Raw genomic sequence first — 22,054 nt, 5'->3', positions numbered from 1 at the left:
TTTAAGGTAAAAAATGCAATGTTTTGATCACTTCTCAATGTTGTCAATGTCATTCAAAGAATGACACACACCGTGCGCACATTTCATTGAAAATCAGTCGAGACATACCACAAACGTACACTTTCAAGCTCGTTGAACCTTTTCACTCCCGTTTGGACAATGCATCCAACAGCTTTTCAAAAAATCCCTTTGGCTATAGGAATGGTAGAAATAAGAAGAAACAACTTTTCCATACACAAAAAACAAGTTCTGTCGTGTAATGTCATTGTGTTGTGTAATTTCTTTTGAGTTAATGATTACATAGATTATTCTGATTACTATGCATTGTAGGTGCTTGGTAATAATTTTCACTTCTCTGGTACGTTTTTTGTACAAGTATCGTGGTCTATGAGATATACAATCCCAGTGGTATTTCTTGGTAGAAATGGAAGTGAGAATTTCTTTAGCTAATTTTCCAAGTATCATGGACTTATACACAAGTAATACTTGCCATAGCGCCTCACCCCAAAAAAAAAAAAAAAGAATCGCAGTGAAAGCGTCAAGAGTGAGGAATCGTAAAACAAATATGACTTATGAAAAGTGACACCTGAAGATGAAAAGATGATTGTGATCGTCATTGCAAAGCCCAGTCTCCCTGACCCATGATACAAGCAGCGCATGGAGTGACTTGTAAATCCTGCAGTGTTTATATGTTCCTCCTGTATAATGTTGAGTGGGGAAAAAATAAAACAAAACTGAACTGAACCATTAAAATATCATCAAAATTGTATTTTCTTTATCTAGCCAAATGCATTTAAAATATAATATCCATGGTGAAACTTTCTGGTTACAGCGAGGCCATACCAAATGGGAACTCATTTTTTAATTGACATAAAAATATTTGATCAAATTTTCCATTGAGAATTGATATTTAACACATACACACACACAAGTAACAACATTATAAAACAAGCAAACTTTGGCAGACGTTCCATCAGGAATTGAATTGTAAACTTATGGAATCTTAAAGTGTTCAAGTATCGGACGATGTCCTTCACTGCTATTTTGGATTTTTGTTTTCCGTGGTCATTCAACACATCCAGAAAGTTCTGCTTCAATATGGTACTAAAGTACTACAGTAGTTGCTATGGACATTTGAATGATGTACAGTATATGGCAAAATGTTAAAGGCATTTTTTTCAAAACTAATGATTTCAACTTTCAACATTCCATCTGCTGTAAAATCATAACTTTTCTAGTGACCTCAAGGCTAGCCTGGACAAGAGAGAAAGCTAGGTTGACATTGGCTCCCCAAAGAAGTAAAATTCACTATAATTACTAGAGTTAGTCACTTAAAGTACATCATTTTAAAGGGGATTAAGTGAAGAACTAAAAAAGCTAAACTCTCCATTTTCATTTCTTTTTGTAAAGACACATCACATGTACACAATTCCAGGGAAATTTTATATAAATGATTGTTTAAAAACAGCCATGTAAAAAAGATTGGAACATAATATGTATTTTGTTCAAACATCTCTCCTTCTGGCAATGTGTTTTTCTCTCTTTTAGCTAAAACACCATCTTGGCAGAGTAAACAAGCATTTTTTAAGTAGCTGGAGTTGAGTGGGATACACACAGTATTCCTTCTGCTTGAAACCCACATGGCATACCCAACACGATTATTACATTATCTAATTCCATCCCAACACATGTATTATTCAGGCTGTGACAACATAATACTCAGAGGAAAAGGAAGGGATCTGCGTGAGTTGAGTCATCTCTGAAAGCCACAGCAATGCGTTTGCTTCATTGTGTCTAAACATCACATTTTCAGGGTTGTCACCATCAAATTATAGAAGAGTGTGGTGCGGTGAAAACTTACCATTTAAAGGTTGTATGCAGTCTCACGTTTGGAGATCGAATTGCTAAAGCCAAGCAATTACTTACAATTACTAACCTTTTTTTTTAATGACGGTGCATAGATTCTCACCAATAATCTATGTTGAGGTATGACCTGGAATTGCCTTTGTCCTTGCCACTTCAGGAATAACTGTCCCCAAGAGACTTGTATGTCTTGCCCTTTCAAGAAACAAGGGCAACTGGCTTGCAGTGCACCGCTTCTCCATATTTTAAGTGTCATTCCAAACAAGGACCTATATTGGCAGATAACAAGTAAAAATAGATGTGACATTGGCTGATTTACAGATAGATGCACCCAAACAATTGAACATCCCGTCACTTTAACTACTTAAGTGTTTCCACCAGATATGATGCTGTGGTCTCCAAAGCCACATAATCTGAGATGAAGACCAGAATCGAAATAATTGGTGACCAGAAATCCAGATCTGACGCTAAGTAAAAAATGTTTACATCAAGTCCAATTGGTGAGTCTGCCATTCAGAAAAGTAGCTCAAAACAATTTAAAGTTACCGCAGCAATGACAATCATGTAGCTTCTCCAACATTGCTTTCAAATTTCAAAAAGCAACCTACGTTTGTACATTAATAATGTCCATCAGAGTCCATTGCGTTCTTATAAAGAAGAGAAGTAAAAGAAAACAAAAGGTGAGGAAGTTCTAGTCTCTAATAATCAAACTGTGAAGCATGTCAGTGCTCTTTTATATGCCAGAGACATGGAGACAGTCAAGACATTTATACAAGCAGGTGAATGATACAACATTGTTCAGCACAGGGGGAAGTAATATCAGATGCTGGTACGTCAATGGACATATCTCTACTCTGGCATTTAGATCGCTGCCCACTCCACACATTTCTTAGCTTCGTCTGCTGATGTAATGTGTATTGTTTGTGTCTGTGCATGCGGTGCATATCGTGCCAGGTGAAAGGTGGGACGTGAGCAGTAATATGTCAGCAAAATGTGGACTCTGCTGTTACAGTAGGGTGGGCGTGGGACGGCCACAGAATACAATAAGATTGATACTCTTTTTTTTTTTTTCAACCTGAACCTAAATAAAGCATGAGTTGGTTGGGTGGGCATCCATGATCTTTAATTCTTTCATTTCATTTTCTTTTGAACCACATTAGCATTGTTCGGTCTATACTGAAATCCATACTACTAATCTATGTTGATGATTCGTAATGGATGTACTGAGGTTTTTTTTCATATTAATATTCAGCAAAATCACAGCTATGGTTTGGATCAAGATCCCTGAGTCAAATGAATATACAAATCAAAGCCAATGTTTACGCTAGTTTTGCTGCAGGTTCCGTTTACCATTTCCAGATTTCAAAAGATATACTGTATTAATCTGAGCTCTCTGTAAGCAAAATATGCAATGTCCTCTGCACAATGAGCCCGAGGAACAATCGCACTGACAAGAAAGCTAACAGCGGGTTCGGTAGGTGGCAGTCGTGTCCTTTTTGTCAGACACACAAGCGTCCAATCTGGTTTATTCACAGCAGTCAAACCACTTTTCTCCATCACTGTCGTCTGTCACCGGTGCACCTTCGACCATCAATTTCGACATACGACAAAAGCCTTTGAGACAAAACTTGCAAAGACAAAAACAAAAAAAATACGAGAGGATTTCAAACTTAGTATGTCGTTGCGGGAGCCGCGCATGTTTGAGCGAGCAACATGTCGTCTGAGGGAGAAGAGAAACAACATCCTGCCTCTCTGCTCCCGATTCAGCAGCAGTGACTGAGGGAGCACTTTGTCAGAGGGAGGTAACCCACATGACTGCTTATCACTCCTATGCCTGTCCGGAACACTGTCTGAAATGCTCCACATCACCGTTGCACGCAAGCATCCATGCCCGGACAGCGAGCCAGGTCTCGTGGTCACAAGCCCGCAGCGTTTGCAGCTCAGGGAGGTGGAGAAGGACGGGTAAAAAGGACACTCGAGTGAGAAGCACTCACCATCGTCTGTACCCTTGTGTGGATCTCCTGAGTGGATAGGTGAGACTTGATTTTGAGAGATTTACGCACGTGTGGCACAGAAGTGAGGCTCCTCTTCAGCTGACTTGGGTCCAGACTGCACATGATGATATCAATGCACGGAGGAGACGAGAGTATTTAAGATTTCGGAGAAACAAAATTCAATCCAAGATGTTATAAATGGCTTTTTGTGGATAGTCGCTGGATTCCACCTCCTTTTTGGAGTCCGCTTGTCAACATTTTTCGTTTTGCTAATGGATAGAGGACCAGCCGGGAATAAAAGGTACTGATATTACATGACTTAAATTCTTCGGTATAAAGATTGCGTGTGTATGAGACATTTCAATTCAACAAATCTTGAAGGGACAAAAACAAACTCAAAAGCCAACGCGAGCTTTTCCATCAAACCTCTTCAAATTTGGCGGGACTGACAGCTAAAAGTAATAGAGACTTGATGACATGTGATATTTCCGAAAAAAAGTAAGAGGATATTTAAAGTAAAGAACGCTGTTCGGCGTTGAACACCCCCTCCCTCCCCCCATGCATCAACCTGGAAGGTGAACTACATATCATCTGGGAAGATTTATCCATATTATATCTTGTGCATTTACAGCACTGGAGGAATAACAAGTGTGCAAATCCTCAACTCAGGAGAAGTGTGGGACATTAATGGGTCGAGCAGTTGCAGCAATGGCACTTGTGGGTCCCTCCGCGCTAACAGCGTCATGGAAAAGGGCAAAATCGGATATATCGCCATCATTTTGAGAGTTATTTCCAGTTCTACAATGATGGATGGAATGCTTATTGTGATGGGAGGGGGGCTAAACAGCCTCGAATTGTGCGAGCTCGTCTGAGAATCGTGGATTTTTTCCCTTCTTTTTTTTTTTGATGCTGTTTTGTGCTTTGACCAAAAGGAACGTTCTCAAAACGCCTCGTCCAGCAGGATCGTTGTCAACCTGAACAAGTAAGCTTGTGTGTGTGCGTGCGTGTCCCTCTGCCTGCCTCACACCTGACTATACAAGTATAAATTCTATTACAAATGGCATAGTTGCAACTGACTAAATGCAAATTATAGTACATAAACATCGACCTCCTTGCGGCAAGGCGCCCTGTCTGCTCTGAGACGATATCTGATCAATTTTGAAGCAAGCACTGATTTGGCAGATGATGTGAAAAGCTTCACCGCGCTGCCGTAAGCACTCCGGGAGCGTTTCCAGCTCACGTGTGGTACATATATAAATACAAAGTGACTAAAGTGGCCCTGTCTGGAGTATACAATATTTGGAATCATAGGCACCACCGAGGAGTACACTGCACCACGCTGTACACCCACTGAATGCAAAGTAGGCAACAGCTATTTATTCATCACCCAACCAATCTGCAGCAAGCTGAATCCATTTGAGTGTGTGATTATATTAGTTATTTTGTGACTTTTGACTACAATATGACAATTATGAAATAATGTTTTGCTTGTATTTCAAGAGAAGCACTGCTGGTATCACATGACTGGTTGCCTAAATCGTCAGACATTGCCTGTCATGTCGTATCTTCCTGGCATGGCCGGGCTCTACACAGAAGGCACTTGTTCCATGCCTCCATGGCTCCCTGTAATGGAGCTGATCCCTTTTTGGGGTGCTGAAATAGAAGCCGCCTGTCCTTTCTTGCACCAGGTTCCATTATATGGTGGGATAAGTTAAAGATGCATGGATTGATTGGTCAAATGTTGCTCCCGAATCTTATTTCACCAGCTCATAAGATTTTGTGGAAGGCCCTTTGCTGCTCCAGCACAAATATGTCGTACAGTAGGTAGAGTTGTGACCATACGGCTGCAATAAGATGCGTTTAGCATGGAGAAAATATGTTCATGTTTTTTATTCTGGATGTATGGCCAAAGACTGTGTTAGAAAGAGGAGACTGAGTGTACACTATCGTCAGTGTTCCTCCAGGTGTAAAGTCAAAGTAAAATCCCAGCCCCTAATAGAATATCATAGCCATCAAGAGATATGCAGCCAATACCGTATTTCACTTGTTCCATCACGCATGCAGTATTTACTCACATCTACTCCCCCACAGGTGATCCTAAAGTAGATGTCTGTCATCATCAGCAAACCATCAACCACTGTTGGTGGTAAATGCATAAATGGGGGTTAGCTGTCACTTTTTGCATGAAGAATGAATCTCATTATTCACCGTGTGAGAAATATCCTGAGTATCTGTCATCTGCAGAAAAGCATTCTGTGATGGAGTGACATCACCTTGGGACATATTTAAATACTGATTCTACAGTTTTTCTGCAATGAGGTTAGCAGCATTATTTCTCCCCACACACTAATACGGTTGCAGTGTGCAAAGTGGCGCAGGTTGACTCATAGCGGTGGAAAGACAGATGATTCATTTTCCCATTTGGAGATAAATATAGGAAATGGATGCACATCTTTATAAATGGAAACTATATGAACTTTAAAATGCACAGACAATGATAATCTCTTTATTATCGGTGGCACGTTAGTCCTCTGTGGTAGTTGGCATTTGCTTTTGAGCAGATTTAGTTCGGAGATCTTCCTGCTGTTCACACCAAGACAGTGTTTCCTCAGACATCTGTTTCACGTCTAATTTATCTATATATTGCTGTGTGATGCATCTATTGAAAATCATTTCAAGCAGCCATGTCAAGAAATTAATGAAACTGTCACGTAAGAAAGAACACAGCGATGAGAGGCCCGGGTCTTGACATACTCTACTGTATATATGTATTTGCTTCCCACAAGCTTGTCATTTATTTCCCACTTCATCTTATGGGCCGGTTCAGATCGGGGGCAGCACTCGGGGCCATATAATGAAATGATCATTTCTCAAATCGGATTAATCTCGACAAAGCCCATCTTAGAACACTATTAGCATTCCCTTCTTTCACTGCTCGGGACTTGTTTCAATAATAGAGCTATCACTATAGAGCCCATGTTCCCTGCTTATGAAACATCTCAAGAGGGTTCATTTAATGGCAGCAGCTAAATTACAGATCAAAATGCTCCCCATCTTCTTGTCTTGGGAAGAATTTGTGAGGTTTGAATGGCGGAAAGATGCGGGGAAAAAGTGTGGACATGGACAAGATGAGAGGATAGGTTGTAAATACAAGTGCCTTAACCTGATGTCAGGTGTGGACGAACGGATCAATACAACACCAGCATGCGCCATGAGAGATATACTGTATGTTTATTTCTTATTACTATACCATGTTTCACATTTACAACCATAAAAGCAATTCACTACAGCAGTAGCATTATAGGCCCCTTAACTTTGAGGTGTATCTTCAACAAACAAAAGTATTTATGTAAATAGTAATGTAGTGTTAAATAACACCTCAAAAAGGTGTAACCAAATCACTAATAGCCCACCCCAAACCATGATTACGTAACCAATTCTACCATGATCTATTTTTTTTCCACCTGTCAGGTGACCAATAATTCTTTGATAAATTACATAATGGAATATTTAATTTATTTACATAATAAATGGTCATCTAGCACATATGACTGTAACACACACCCTTAAATTGACTTTCACTTGCCAATAAAGACCATTTTATGACCACATGCTCATATAACTTAACAACCATGGCCCTCTTTCAACCATGTAATATTCTTCATTGTTTTTCCATACTAGCTCTTGCATGGACTCTATCTGTACTGAGTTTCAATACTTCCAGTGTGTGTAATCTTTGTTGAACTGTTTGTTTTTTGTTTTTTTTCCCCGAGCTTTAGCTAATAATAACCTCGACACAATGGCTGCCGGCATGTTGCGGCAAGTCCTGCATCGGAGGCAGCTGATGTGATCGTGATAAAAGCTCACCTGAAAAGATGACAGCTGCATTGCTTTGAAGAGTGTGTTGTGGTCAGATTTTTCAACAACTGTTATTCATCAGTTTATTCACACTGCAAAACCACAAAGCATTTAAACGCAGCAGTGTGTACCAACACATGCATTTACAATGAAATGCTCTATTGCTTTTTTCTGTACATTTATTTAATCTCTGTAGTTGTGACTGGATGTTGTTCATGCTTGCGTGGTTATCATCTCCAGCGAGCAGGTGAATGCCAGTGTCTTATAAACACTGACACAGATGGACACGATCGGTATCTGCAGTCGCCCCGCTCATTAGTCATCCTCTCCGGTGTGTCTGTCTGAATGTTGTGTCCAAGGGAAGAACAGCTGAGCAGGGGGACAGCCACAGCACACTCTGCCCGTCGATGGATTAATCAATTGGTGTTCCAGCTCAACCAATCCATCTTCGAGAATAATCTGGTCGACATCATAAAAGTGCTATTCTGTCATTCTAGGGGCCAGGGATCACTTATCTTTTTTCATCTTATCCCCTTCTGTTGCACTACACTTATCATGAGAGCATAAGTGGATTAACACGAGGAGAAAACCATTTTGGTTTGTTCTTTTCTTCTTTCTATACATCTTGAAATATTAACATCTCTGAAGATTTTTCAGATTTTTCTTTACTCCATAAATTGAAGGGCAGTGACTTTTTACCCTTTTTCTTTTCGTACGCCCCACCTTGTTTGACTCCCAATATTTATACCTGCCTCTGCAATGCCAGTTTGCCTTTTTTAGGCCTCACAAGAATGTCATACATTGTTAAAATGTGGACCGACAGCATCCGTGATAGGGCTAATGTGACGGCTCTGATAATGTTTGCATGAGTTCACCGTAAATACTCAAACACAGCCCCAAACACACACAAAAGGATGTTTATACACATGCACTATGCAGGAGGCATTTGCTCAGCCTTTAGGGCCATTGGGCTCCCTAGGTTTAAAGTACTACTGGCTTGGGTCCACACATTTATTCCTGCTGCTTATTTGGAGGTTAAATGAAATGCGAAATGGTCGAGGGCTTGTTTGTGGTGTTTCACTTTATTTGCCAGATGTATGAAAGTAAAACATTTAAATCCCTTACAGAAGAAAAGCATGGGGGAGTTTGAAGACCTGTCCTTACACGTCTGTTGTCCATCGTTAAAGTTTTAGTAGTTGCATAGCATCCCCAGATTGCAGATGAACTGCTATTGAATTTCAGGTCCAATCAATCAATAAAAAGACTTTACCTAAAATACTCATTCTGGATATTTAAGTTTACATGTAAAGTTACAACACGTTCCCAGAGTAGGCTTGAAAGTAATTGAATTCCAAGGAGCATATACAGGTATTCAGGACCAGTGCAAGCATGGTGTAAATCTGCACAGGAGTGAGATAGATTTTATACTGTACAGTGAGCCCCCGTGTTAAGACATTTATCTGTTCCGCGGTTGGGGTCGCAAGGCGAATTCATCGTATGACGGGTGTTTAGAACCCCAGGTAAAACCATCAAAATTGTACACAAATATTAAAAATTGGTACCAAAATAGTATAGTAAGTGCTACGTATATATACTATACATGTATACAATCAGAAAACATCATGAATAAAAAATAAAGAAAGGATTTATTTACCTTTAAGTGTCGCTTGTTATGCCCATATTCCCTAATAAGGGTTATCGCCAGCATCGTTTCCACAGAAATCATCTTTTTCTCTCTTTAACATCACTAGCAATCTTGGGACCCATGGCTAACCCTTTCAACTTTAATTTAAGTAGTAAAATGCACTATATATACGGTTTTACAATCCAACAAAGCTTTACCGTTCCGACATTTTGAAACAAGTGAGGTCGACCAATAGCAGACCACCATCTCCGTGAGGAGACGCCGACCAATAGCAGACCAGCATAGTAGTCACGCGTTGCATGGAAGCAGTTAGCCGGCAATAGTAAATAAGTTTCATTATATAAAAACGGCAGCAGATGGAGCAATACAACACAAATACAGCCAACCTAGGACAGCCCCTAGGGTCATGACAGTTGTTTTTGTCGCAAATCCGGGAAAATGTCATAAAGAGGGGAGTAAAAAAAACTCAAGTATTCCAGGTCGTGACATGAAAATATCGTAAATCAGGGATGTTGTATCACAGGGGTCCACTGTATATGATATTTTGCCACAATTATTTGCTATTGTGGGCATGGACACAGTTGGCTTGATTTGTCCCCAATAGAAGTAGCTCCTCTTTTTCCTTTTAAAATATTTAGGTAAGAGGTGCAGATTCCTGGACATGGTTGAAGGAGAAACCTATCTGCGGGAGTCCAAGCATGAGGTCGAAGCGTGCAATGTATGTTTGTAAGAAAATGCAAGCAGATCTGCACGGGTGGATGATGCCAAGTTGGCCAGGGATATCAAACACCTGTGAAGTGGGCACTTTGAGGAGACAGGGAACCTAGCATTCAATAGACTTTTACAAAGTTTTCACTGAGCTGTGGATATATACTGTCCTATAAATTCAAGCATTCAAATGAAAGAACACACACAAAGACAATTATTTTGTAAGGTCAATTTAATCATGGTTACACTAGGGAATTTAAACAAAAAAAGAAAGAAAAACATGACACAATATCATACAGCAGCATAGTCAAATTCAAGATTAAATAACGGTGGTTCAACTTTACCTTATTATGGGAAACACAGTATAATTTTTAGCAGGAAAAAACTAGTTATACTTTAGCACATACGCCTCCCAGTTTGCCCTGGATGTGTGTGGAGTTTGCATGTACTCCCTGTGCTCACGTAGGCCTTCTCTGGGCACTCTGGTCATCTACCACATTCCAAAAACATGCATGATAGGTGTATTGGACTCCAAATTGCCCTTAGATGTGATTGTGAGTGTGAATGGTTGTTTGTCTTTATGTGCCCTGCCTCCTTCGCCTACTGCTCAAAGACAGCTAGGATAGTGTTATGTCCCAGTCTAGGGGCCTAGGACACAACACGAGCAAAAGGCCCCGCCTTCCCCAACTCCCAAGCAGCCAGCCGACGAACCAGGTGTTTGGAAAACAAAAGATATATTTATTTACATAAAAGAGGTGTTACTGAAAAATGGGGGCAATTAACTCAGGGTGAACCAAAGCCAAAACAACAAACAAAACAATCCTGTCTGTCAAATAACCAAACTAACCTAGCAAACAAAACAACCAAAAGAAAATATGCTTACCTCCCTAGCTCCATAAAACAGTAGGAAAGAAAAGGTACAACAAAAACGGCATTTCACCCCTACGGCTCTGATTACACAAATATCCGGACACAACAACTGCGTGGCTGGTTGGGAGCGAAGGGGGACGAGAGAGTTGTCTGCCATCTCGGCTCAATATATAGCAGGTGTGCGCTCAGCAGCAGCCAATCATGGGCCCCCCTGGATCCGACCAATCCCCGCGTCTGGTGTGGCACACCTAAAAAAAAAGATTCAAGGAAACCCAGGGGAAAAAGACACAAAGCAGGCAGGCACCGGAGAGCGAGACCTACGAACAAACCCACCCGTAACAATAGGCATCAGTAAGCCTCTAGGGTCTAGTGAGGAATAAGTGGCTATAGAAAACGGTTGCATGGATAACTGACAGATGACTGGTGGACAGACAGACAATATGGCCATGATAAGGGGGTTAAAAGATCCATGTTGAATTTTGAATTATTACCAAACGCTCTTTGCAATACAGTAACTGATATAAGCACAGGCTATTTGCAGGAGGTTCTGCCAATGGCCTTGTGCAGGTTTAAGCTTGTCATACTGTATGTATCTTCTCCTAAAGTGGTTGCTTCTGCATCCAATGGGGCACAGTTAATGTCCAAGATCTGAACAACACATCCTGTTCAAGTTAGCCATCAGATATATAAACTTTGCAGAACAAAAACATAATAGCACGCTACGTTCACAGCCCAGCAAGTAGGGGCAAATTATATTTATCAGCTACAGAAGCTACACGCTACCCACAAAGGTAGAGACAAACACCTCTTAATTATTCAATTGGAGGTTGTGCCTTACACTAGCTGTTTGTTTTTCCTGTGCTTGCATTGGTTTCCTCTGGATAGAATGACTGTTTCTCCCACATTCCATAAACATGTTTGTTTTACATTGTGCACAACTCTGAATGAGGCCTTGTCTACATGTAACCGATTTATTTAAGCCCACCTACTCTGCCCCTCGTTGTTGTTGTTTGTTTATTTCAAGAAATTCCATCAATATGAACCCAGCACAGCCTGGTTTCATTCACATACAAGCATGCAATGTCGCTAGGAGGCAGTAGTGTTGCCAAATTCTCCTCAATCAGAAAGAACCTCCGCCTCTGACGACGAACTTCTGCCTCTGGCCTCACCAGTGTCTGCGTCTTTGGCAGCAAAAGTAGTAGCACAATGATGTAACTCTTGGGTTTAAGCTGGTTACACGCAAACACGAAACCGGAGAATAGGGCAAATCCCCACTTCGGCCGGAGGTATTGAAAAATTTGGTTTTAATGAAAAGAGAAAAAAAGCCCAGCCACATATAGCAAATAGGGCAAACCGGAGACATTTGCTGCTTGTTTGCGAGAACCCCGGCTATGTGTAGACAAGACCCGAGAGCGTGAATGGGTGTTTGTTGATCAGGCAATTGTTAATCAGTCCATGGTGCACCCTGTCTCTCACCGAAAACCACAACATCAAAACACCTGCAACTTTCATTAAGAAAAGCACAATAAAAAACCAACAGTCTTCCCGGATAAACTCAAACTGTTGTAGCTGGGGGTAATGCTTAAATGTCAAGTAACAACTACCATACTCTGCAAAGTATACAAATGTATAAGACGCCCCCTCAATTTTCATGTGAAATTCTGGTATTTTCGATGTTACCATGTACAGGACGCACCAACAGTTTGGCGACTGTTAAATCAAATCTTTGTAATTTCATCATATTTTCTAGTATTTCCATGTGTAAGATATTTTTTCAGGTATGGTGCAGGAGCGTGAGTGTACAAGCGAGTGAGAGCGAAAGAGAGAAAAAGATATATAATGTGTGTGTTTGTGAGAGAGAGAGAGAGAGAGAGAGAGAGAGAGAGAGAGTGTCCGTTAGTCATTAGGCCAAACTTTATGGCAGCCTTAAAGTCTTTAATCTACTCTGCTACAAGAATCACTCTTTTCTTGAAAGCTACTGTAGTATTCCTGTGTGTGGTTCAGTCTGCTTGCTTCTTTTATTGAAAATAACACAGTAACAAACTCGTCTTGCACAAGTTACATTTTAGCTGCAATGAACACACTGGCTGTTAGCAGTCAACTGATTGCCTCTAGCTCATCCATTTATCGGAATTACTCGTTTAAGTAAGAATATGTCAAATGTAGAAGATCTGTACATGATAACAGCTTATGTGGCTGGCAGATGCAATCTTCCTCTGATGCTGTCGAAAAAAATTAAAATCTTTAATTTACCATATATAGGATGCACCCAAACTTTTGGCTGTCATATTTTTTTGGAAAAGAAGTTTGATCGATCTTTGGGGAATTACTGTAACATCCAGTACTTTTGTCCATATAGTCCAGGTGCGCACATCAAATAACAAAGGAACGCACCATACAGTGACAATGGCCATCACCTGCCACAAGTATCTAATTTTCGACTCATGTGTACATATCTGCATGTTTATCTGCACAATTGTCAGTGTCTTGATGGATTTCACTTACGACTCACTCACCCTGTTAGTCTATGACCCTAATGTGTCACTCATCCTGGCACCTGCATGTAGGCAAGGCTGCCCTACTCAGGTAGTTTTGATCTGACATGGATCGACTTTCACGTGATTTAATTCAAGTTGTCTCTATGGTGCTAGTCTGTTTTCACCACTCAGGTCAAGGCCTCGTGTCAAGAGCTGTCAGTGCTTTGAAACTAAATGTGGTGGAGAGAGTAAAGGGATACTCCTGAGTTAAACATAAATCACCTGGACACATAAAGAATCTTATACACATTTAGGGTTTTATACTCATAGAATTCACAGCTGCGAGTGTGGCTAAGATCCATCAAATCTTAATTTTTTTTGTAAACACAAGTCCTCGTTTATGGTGTTTGGAAATTTGGCAGATAGGTTAGCGCCGTGCTTGGTAGTCCAGTTGGCCTAGAGGGTTTTCTTTGCCGTGCCCATGGCGCGCCTGACAATTCGGTTGCTAAAAATAAACTAAATTCTGCACTTGCTGAAGCCAGGTTTATGTATTGGTGAGGGATGTCCTGATTCCAATCACATGGTTGGATATTGGGCCAGATCATATAATTTCCAGGTGATCAAAATATAGAGGAAATGATCTGAAGTTTATTTAAATAATTAATATTAATAATAGCTGTGTATTAGTATGTATTACTGTTAAACAGCCACAAACCAATAAAAATGTCGAGGTACAAAGACATTGCCTAAAGGAAAAAACACACACATTTCATGCAGCTACGACACAGGCGCAAAAAAACATAAGCACAACTAGTAGGGCATCCCTTTGATGAATGCACAAATGTGACGAGAGAGCTAAACTTAAAACTAGTGATCATTTCTGCAGTGTGGAAATACAGTATTTTTGTGCCCTAAATGGACAGTTCAACTGTGACTTACAAAGTGTGGAAAAATGAGCAACTCACCTGGCAGAAAGGCTAGAGCTGCTTTTAATACAACTAACCTAATATGCCACCCGAAAAGCAAACAGAGCTAAACTCAAAGGTAAAGACACCCGGCCAACTAATGCTGAAACAAAGAAAAAGGATTTAAAAAAAAAAAAAAAAAGAGAAAATAGCAGCCAATGTAGCTCAAATCATCGCGTTGTATAACTAACCTGTTCGAGGTAGAGAAGGTTGGCTTTCGCCGTCTCTTGGAACAACTGGAGCCATGGAACGAGTTACATCTCATCATTATTTCTGTGCGAAAGCTCTACTGGCTCTTCACAGGGAGTTGTTACAGCTCTATTGGCTCTTCAAAAAGAGTTTTATGACCACCTGCCCAGAGTTGGGGTTAACAATGAACATTTGGACTTCATCTGTATATCCTATGCCACTCCTTAACCTCACAGAAAAGTGGGTTACAGCGATCAACTTAGGTGAAATTATAAAAGGTCGAATTTAAAGTAGTTTATTTCTAATATGTATATTTATATAGGATATCTATTATTTTTTGCAAAATTATTTGCCCAAAAAAGGATTCAAATGTTTCACTTTGTTCAACCATTGCTCAACTGAGCCATTGTTGTCATTTTAATGTAGCTTTGTTCAAAAAAAAAAAAAAAAAATGTGATAGGAACATCAATAGATTTAGCAGTGTTGGACGTAATGTACAGTATTACAAAAGAAATGTAATTATAACAATGCATATCCTATAAATAGTTCTAGTCAATGTGTATCAAGATGAAGCATATAAAAACTCATGTTAAACAGTTAAACACTACAACAATAATGTAGGCTAGCTGCTAACGCAAGACCCACCAAAACCATCTATTTTTGAAAAGTCTGTCAACTTAGCTGACTGAACTAGAATGTGCATACTAACATTGGCATTGGGAAATGCACTAACTGTTTTCTAAATCATGAACAATACATCACTATGTTGTGAAGCTAAATAATAAAGGGATTAAAATCAAAAAAATATTTTGTATCTTGTATTCAAAGGTTTACTGTACAATACGGATTAAATGATTTGTACTGGTTTTAGGCTTAAGTCAACCCTCCGCTGATTGTATAATTAGCGTAATGAGCTCCATTTAATTTGTAGAATGGCAAATCCATCTCTCCAACAATTTTGGTGAGAGTAATGTAAAAGTAATGCAATAGTAGTGTAATGCAGTACATTTCAAAGACTGTAATATTGTAATGTAAGTAATTACTTTGAAATGACAGTATTATATAATAAATAATACATTACAGTTTTGAAGTGGCTTGCCCAACATTGAGACCAAGTTAAGTCAAAAACAAGGCATAGATAGCAGAGCACTTGTATGAACTGTAAGTGGATAGGTTATGTACAGATACCTACACAAATGTGCAAGTGTGCATAGTGAAATAATGACTAAAACAAAAAAAAAAAATAGTATTTTCTTTACTGTTGTTAGGTGAATATAATCTAAATGTTAACAAAAGAATGTTTGTTCTAAGTCTCCACAAACACAATGTAATGAGTTTCATTCAGAATGGCAAATCCATATTTTCAGTTATGTTGGTGAGAGTAGTATAATGTAGTATAAAGTAACTTGCCCAACACTGAGTTAGAATGTGATTTGGTGAAAATTTGGTGACACCAGCATGAAATGAAATCTCTCAATAAGTGTAGAAAACAATTCATTCAATATGCACAAAAAAGAAGAAGAAAAAAAGATACCGTAATTCTCCAAATAAAATACCCCCCCCCCCCATTTGACGGCCAAAAGTATAAATGCGTCCTATAGTTAATTTAAACACTATATTTTTTTTTCTTTTCTTTTTTAACACCATTGAAGTAATATCAGTCAGCAACTTAAACTGGGTTTTTACACACAGACGTGCATTTTTTAAATGGGCCCTATTCTTACTGTGAATAATTACTGGAACGGTACGAGGGCGAATGTCCATTTGCTGTTAGCAGGTAGTGCCTTCGCAGCTAACTGCAGCTCATGTTAGCTGAGGTTGTTAGAGTATTACTTTCAATAAAACAAGCGAGCAGATTGGACCTACGTCCAAGTCCATCCTTGTTTACACCCAGGAATATTGCTAAAACGAAGAGGATCATGCAAAATTCATGATGTCTTCAGCTGATTCAATTCAGAGTCGCAAGGTATGCAGCCAAGTGCTCTGGTTAGAGAACACGGAAAGCTTCGGTTTGACTCTTTTATTAATTGCGGTCTCTTGGTATATACACACAATCATAAACTTGGTTGAACATGGATGCTGCACAACTTTGGGTATTTATAGCAAAATGAACTGGAGCTGCCATCTTGAGGAGAAAGATTATTTTTTTCTGTTTTGCTTTACATTGTTGCCAAATAGTTGTTGTGTCTTATACAAAGTATTGTACACGTAAAAAAAAAAAAAATTACCAGAAATTGAAGCCAAATTTAAGGGTGCATCCTATACACAGGTGTGTCTTATATTTGTGGAAATGCAGCATAAAAAATATAAACGTACAATATAAACTATTACAACACATGACTAAGTTACACATATTTTAAAATGGGGAAACACAATTCAATCATCCTGTGTGTAAATATATAGTAACACAGCATCAGATACAGGTAATCTGCCACAACCACAACAATGCTAAACACATGCCACTGCATATAATGAAACCTCTGCCCTTGTTTCCGAACTGGCAGCTGTGTGTCAGAGGCACCTATTTGTCATGAATGAAAGTGCTGCATTTGATTAATGGGTGCTGTAAGTAGTCAAGTGAAGGAACAGAGACGTAGGCAATCATGTTTGATGAAAATTGTGTGCGGCCGTGTGTGTGTGTGTGTGTTTGCATTCGTGTTTTGTTAGCCCAATGGCTAGCCCCATGCATTCTGTTGCTCAAAATTTTGCTTCTGTCTTTAAAAAATAAATAAACAAATTAGCACATAACATTCAAAACATCATTGCATTTGATTATCATTATATTTGTCTTACTTGTTTCTCCTTGGTGAATACGTAACAATGTTGTCTCAAAACAAGATTAAAGGGACACTGTGTAAGATATGACAGTTTTTTCATTACAGACAGCGGGAGGTGCTGCATTTACCATTGTCCGTAGCTATAACAAACATGGCAACCTCCGGAGAAGTGCCACCCCCATGTAAGAACATTTAATGATAACTAGACCTAGAATTATATTTAAAACATACTGTTAAGTCGTTAAGAACACACTTATATACAGGATTTTGAAATTTATAATCATTTCATCTATTCCTTTTTAATTAAAAAAAAAGCAAAAAAACACTCTCACTCTTACCCAGTGTCCCTTTAAAAGACCCATATTTTGAAAATTCTACATTTTAGACGTTTTAGCCACTTTGAAAATCTAATTCCTCACCTAAAAGGCCCCCAAAGGGTTTTTCCCTCCATTTACACAAGGCTGAGCATTTCTGCTCACTGCTGTGCTTTCAGTACCAGAACTGCCTGATCAGAGTAAATGACAGTGTCCCCAGTTTTTACTTCACTAATTACAGACAAAACACACACCCACATTCTCCTTATAGTCAGCGGTGCAGGACGTCATGAGGCACAATTTAAGCAATCTATTTTGCTGTCCTACCTCTGTATTTGAAATACAGTCACCAAAATAACTAATTCTTCATGAGAAATTGAATTGCCAATTTGCAAAAGATGATACATCATTATATACGTTTATGTATACATGTAGTTAAAGGTTAAAATTAGCATTATACAGACCCTTTGTTACAATTTTAACATCTTGTTTGTAACCTTTAAGTTATTTTGTCAATGCACATGGTGTACTTTTTTTACATTTGCACTTCTATTAATTGTGTCACAAGATTTATGCGCGTAATAATCTCACAGTGAACTTATTTAAATATTTGCCTTTTACTTTTTTGTTTCACTATCACTAAGTAAACAAGACTGAATGAAAAAGGTTGTTGTTCAATATGATAATATATTTTTAGATAAACAAGCTCACATAAGAGTAACACACTTTAAGTAGGTTACGGTATTTAGGGTTTGGTGTTTTGCATGTCCCATGTAAAAAACAATTTCCGGAGTTTTCAAAACACATTTCATTTACGATCTCAAAATACAATACTGTAGCTTTAATTAACCCATAATTAAAATTATGTTTCAAAAGTCAAACACCATAATTTAATCAAAATTATACTCTTGGACTTACTTTCTTCATGACTGAGGTTCAAATAGATTATACTTTATTGGTTTGTATAAGCTCAAATGTTGAAAACAGTTTACCAAGGAGATACCAACACTTTAGATTTGATAGAATAGCCTGTATCAGGGGTGTTCAACTTTTGGGAGATTTTACAACGTTGATTTCTCACACAAGACCACTCCAAAGTGTTATTTCCCTTTATTGATGCATTTCTAAGCATCCCTTGCTTATTCTGCACTCTCAGCACAGGTCCCTCTGAGCAGATAAAAATGGCTTGTGAGAGGGCTGATGACAATACTATTTCCCTCGTACCACCTGAGTAAATACCGTATATGCCAACCTTGTCAAGGTCTTTTCGTCTTGTTTTTGTTCCGGATCTGGGAGAAAAAAATTTGCACCGAGTGGGCCACATAAACAGCAATATTTCATTTTTTAGTTGCAATGTTTTACTGAGCACACACCCAGACAATCAACGTGAGTAGTAAATAGTTCACCCACGGGCGTAACTGTTGTTATGAATACTGGTTTCCCACGGGGACAGATTTGATAAGGGTGTTTAGTGTGTGCGGTCTCTTGACACTGTTTTGCATTTTAATGTCAGTAAAGCGTCTGTTTTTGGCTCCTTCCCTCACTCCGCTGGGATAGGCTTCAGCGCCCCTCAACCCTCATGAGGAGAGGTGGTCAAGATGGATGGGTGGATGTTTCTTGGCTGACAGGCATTTGAGTGACGTTATGAACGGGCAAGACAGCCATACAGTGAGATGTGCGGCGTCTGTCGACGAGATCTTTCACGTTTGATATGCTTACATTTCACTATGGGAAGTTTGAAATATAATCATAGAGGCCCTTTAAACGCTAATACAAATACTTTGTGTGATTTTTTTTTCTTAAATAAAACATGCGAATGAAACATGAGAGTGACTCATCAATTAACAATTTGAATATTTTGTTCATAGCATATACCGCATTAGTGAAAAGTATTACTTACATTTATCAAGGCTGATGTAAAACAACAAACTGCCAAAGGCATGCTTGAGCTGAACGTGAACTTCAGACTACAAATTCATTACATTTAAAACAGTGTAATGCAAAAAAGTGTCCGTTTTGAATATACAAACTAAATAATTAACATAAATATCAGTTCAATTAAGAATGTGATGGGTCAGGCTCGGATGTTAACCTCGGCCGGGGGCAAGCACCTCGCTTCTCCCGGGATCCAATGAGAGGCAGAGTGCTTCAAGGTCTTAAGCTGATCACACTAATGAGTTTATTAAACAATCAACCCTGAGACACAAGTTTGCCAATGCAGTGAATCGCCGGTCTGACAATGGAGGCTTATTTATATTTTTCAGGGTGTTCCGGCCTTTTCCATGATTGGTCTGTGTCAGAAAATGCCTCAGCGACAGTCCATTTATAATAGTGTCCACAAAGTCCCCAGTTGCCTTATCTTATGACTGCCGTCTATTATACTGATATCAGCAGGTCGCCTCCCGAAGTTAGATGTCATAATTTATTGGTATCTGGTTGATTCCAATCGTGTTTAATAAAAGTGTCCCTTTTGGGGCTGTCATCACACTGAGTCGGGTTGACGGTTTGAGGCTTTGAGAGTCCATATAGGGACACAAATTTTAAGCACCTAATAACAGTGTAGATACAATGCTACTCACAGCTGCTGTGAATTTACATCCATACTCCTTTTCTTCTATTAAGTTGGGGTCTGGAATTTAGGTCAGACATGGTACTTACTGGAAGAGGAATACATTTTGCGTCCTACAAAAATTAAAATATATTTTGTATCAACTTATTTGTTTTGTAATTTGCCAGCTTACAATATGCATATTTAATAAAGCTGTTCCAATAACAATCGCCACAAATGACTGAATTAAGAAAAAGGCGATGTTCACAATGCAGGGGTCAAACCTTTTTTTTGGTGAGGTCATTCACATTTACAATAAATGCGACCTGTTTGTGACTTGTGTATGAATGCTTAGTGGCCCAAAACGCTCCCACATGCACATTAAGGATAATGTGACATCACACTCAGTGAGCGTGCTTGATATTAGTGCTTACAAAAGTATCTGTCAATGTTGGCTTACCTGTCATTCCGATATCAGAAAATGTTCAATTTGTTGAAATTAAAGAGGAAATTGAGGAGAGAGAGGGGGAGGGTTTCCTCATAGCTTTTTGTGGAGCAGTTCCACAAGCGATAGCAAGAGTAAGAGCGTGCAGAAGAGAGAGACAAAATACACCTCGCTTCCCCTTCATTGAGTCATCTCCGCTTAGTCCGCTGTTGTTTTTTTGTCTTCCTACCTGCTTGCGCCTTTTTGAGCAAAGAATTGTGACGTTTGGCTCTTGTTTGTAACATGTGAGTCAAATGAATGAGACCTGGCCGTTCAGACCGAAGTCGCATGTCAAAAGATTGGATACATATCAGATTAGGTACCACATACCCAAGTGGCTTGGTTTAAAAAAAAAAAAAAAAAATCATGTGTCATCCACACTGCCATCAAAAGATCAAATACAGGTCGGCTAGAGGCAACAAAAATGAAGTTGGGTCACTTCAGGCTGCAGCCTATAATGAAATGTATTTCATACCATCATGTAAAATATTCAAAGTAATTTCAAATTAAACTCCCCTTTGTGGTCCGTTAGCTTATCTTTGTGGAGTAATTTGTGTGTCTCATTGAACCTATGAGCTAGGTTGTCCACAGGGCTTCATGCCCCATGAAGGGTCATCAATGGCAAACTGATCCTAGGTGAGGGATCAGACTAAACATGGACCATTGAACATTAATGATGAATTATATCATTGGAGTAAGTTTATCCTTGCCCAAATATGGGTCATCAGGGCCCAGCTTTTGGAGCCAGACTTGAAGGTAGGGCTCACTGGCAAGCACCTGGTGGCCGGGCTCAGCGATAATCCGGTTCCTCCTTCCCATAGACTCACCACCTGTATGAGGGCCCGTAGGGGTTGGGTGCAGTGTGAGCTGGGTAGCAGCTAAAGGCAGGGACCTTGGCAGTCCCAATTTCTGGCTGCAGAAGCTAGCTCTTGGGACATGAAGTGTCACTCTCTAGCAGGGATGGAGCCTGAGCTGGAAAAGTTCCCACTAGATATTATCGGACTCGCCTCCACACACCCTGGGCTCTGGTACCAGTACTCTCGAGGGGGGTTGGACTCTCTTCCACTCTGCAGTTAACCTCGTTTGTAGGTGCAGAGCACGTGTGAGCATACTTATTTCTCCCCGGCTCCGCGCCTGTACATTGGGGTTCACCCCAGTGGACGAGAGTGTAGCCTCCCTCTGACTTCGAGTGGGGGGACGGATTTTGGTTATGGTTTCTGCTAATGCACTAAACAGCATTTAACATTGCCCCCCCTTTTTGGAGTCCTTGGAGGGTTTGGTGGAGAGTGGTCCCCCGGCGACTCCCCTCGTTTTGCTGGGAGATTTCAGTGCAATGCAATGCCAGTGAGAACTGCAGGGGCG

The 22,054-nt window shown here is 39.7% G+C and overlaps 1 protein-coding gene across 1 annotated transcript in view; it reads left to right on the top strand.

The window, feature by feature from the left end:
• The first annotated feature begins 3,597 nt into the window (after nt 1-3,597).
• The window catches only part of LOC148422006 (leucine-rich repeat-containing protein 4C-like), an 86,925-nt gene continuing 68,468 nt past the window's right edge, over nt 3,598-22,054 (top strand). Inside the window, exon 1 of the mRNA XM_088417991.1 lies at nt 3,598-4,839. The gene's annotated coding sequence lies outside the window, so the exon portion shown is untranslated. The remainder of the gene's footprint in view (nt 4,840-22,054) is intronic.

This window comes from Hippichthys cyanospilos, chromosome 6 (assembly GCF_059441005.1).
Source record: "Hippichthys cyanospilos isolate Australia breed blue-spotted pipefish chromosome 6, RoL_Hcya_1.0, whole genome shotgun sequence".
Classification (NCBI taxonomy): Eukaryota; Metazoa; Chordata; class Actinopteri; order Syngnathiformes; family Syngnathidae; genus Hippichthys; species Hippichthys cyanospilos.
Note: the sequence above shows the minus strand (reverse complement) of the source record. Positions and strands in the feature narration are given on the sequence as shown.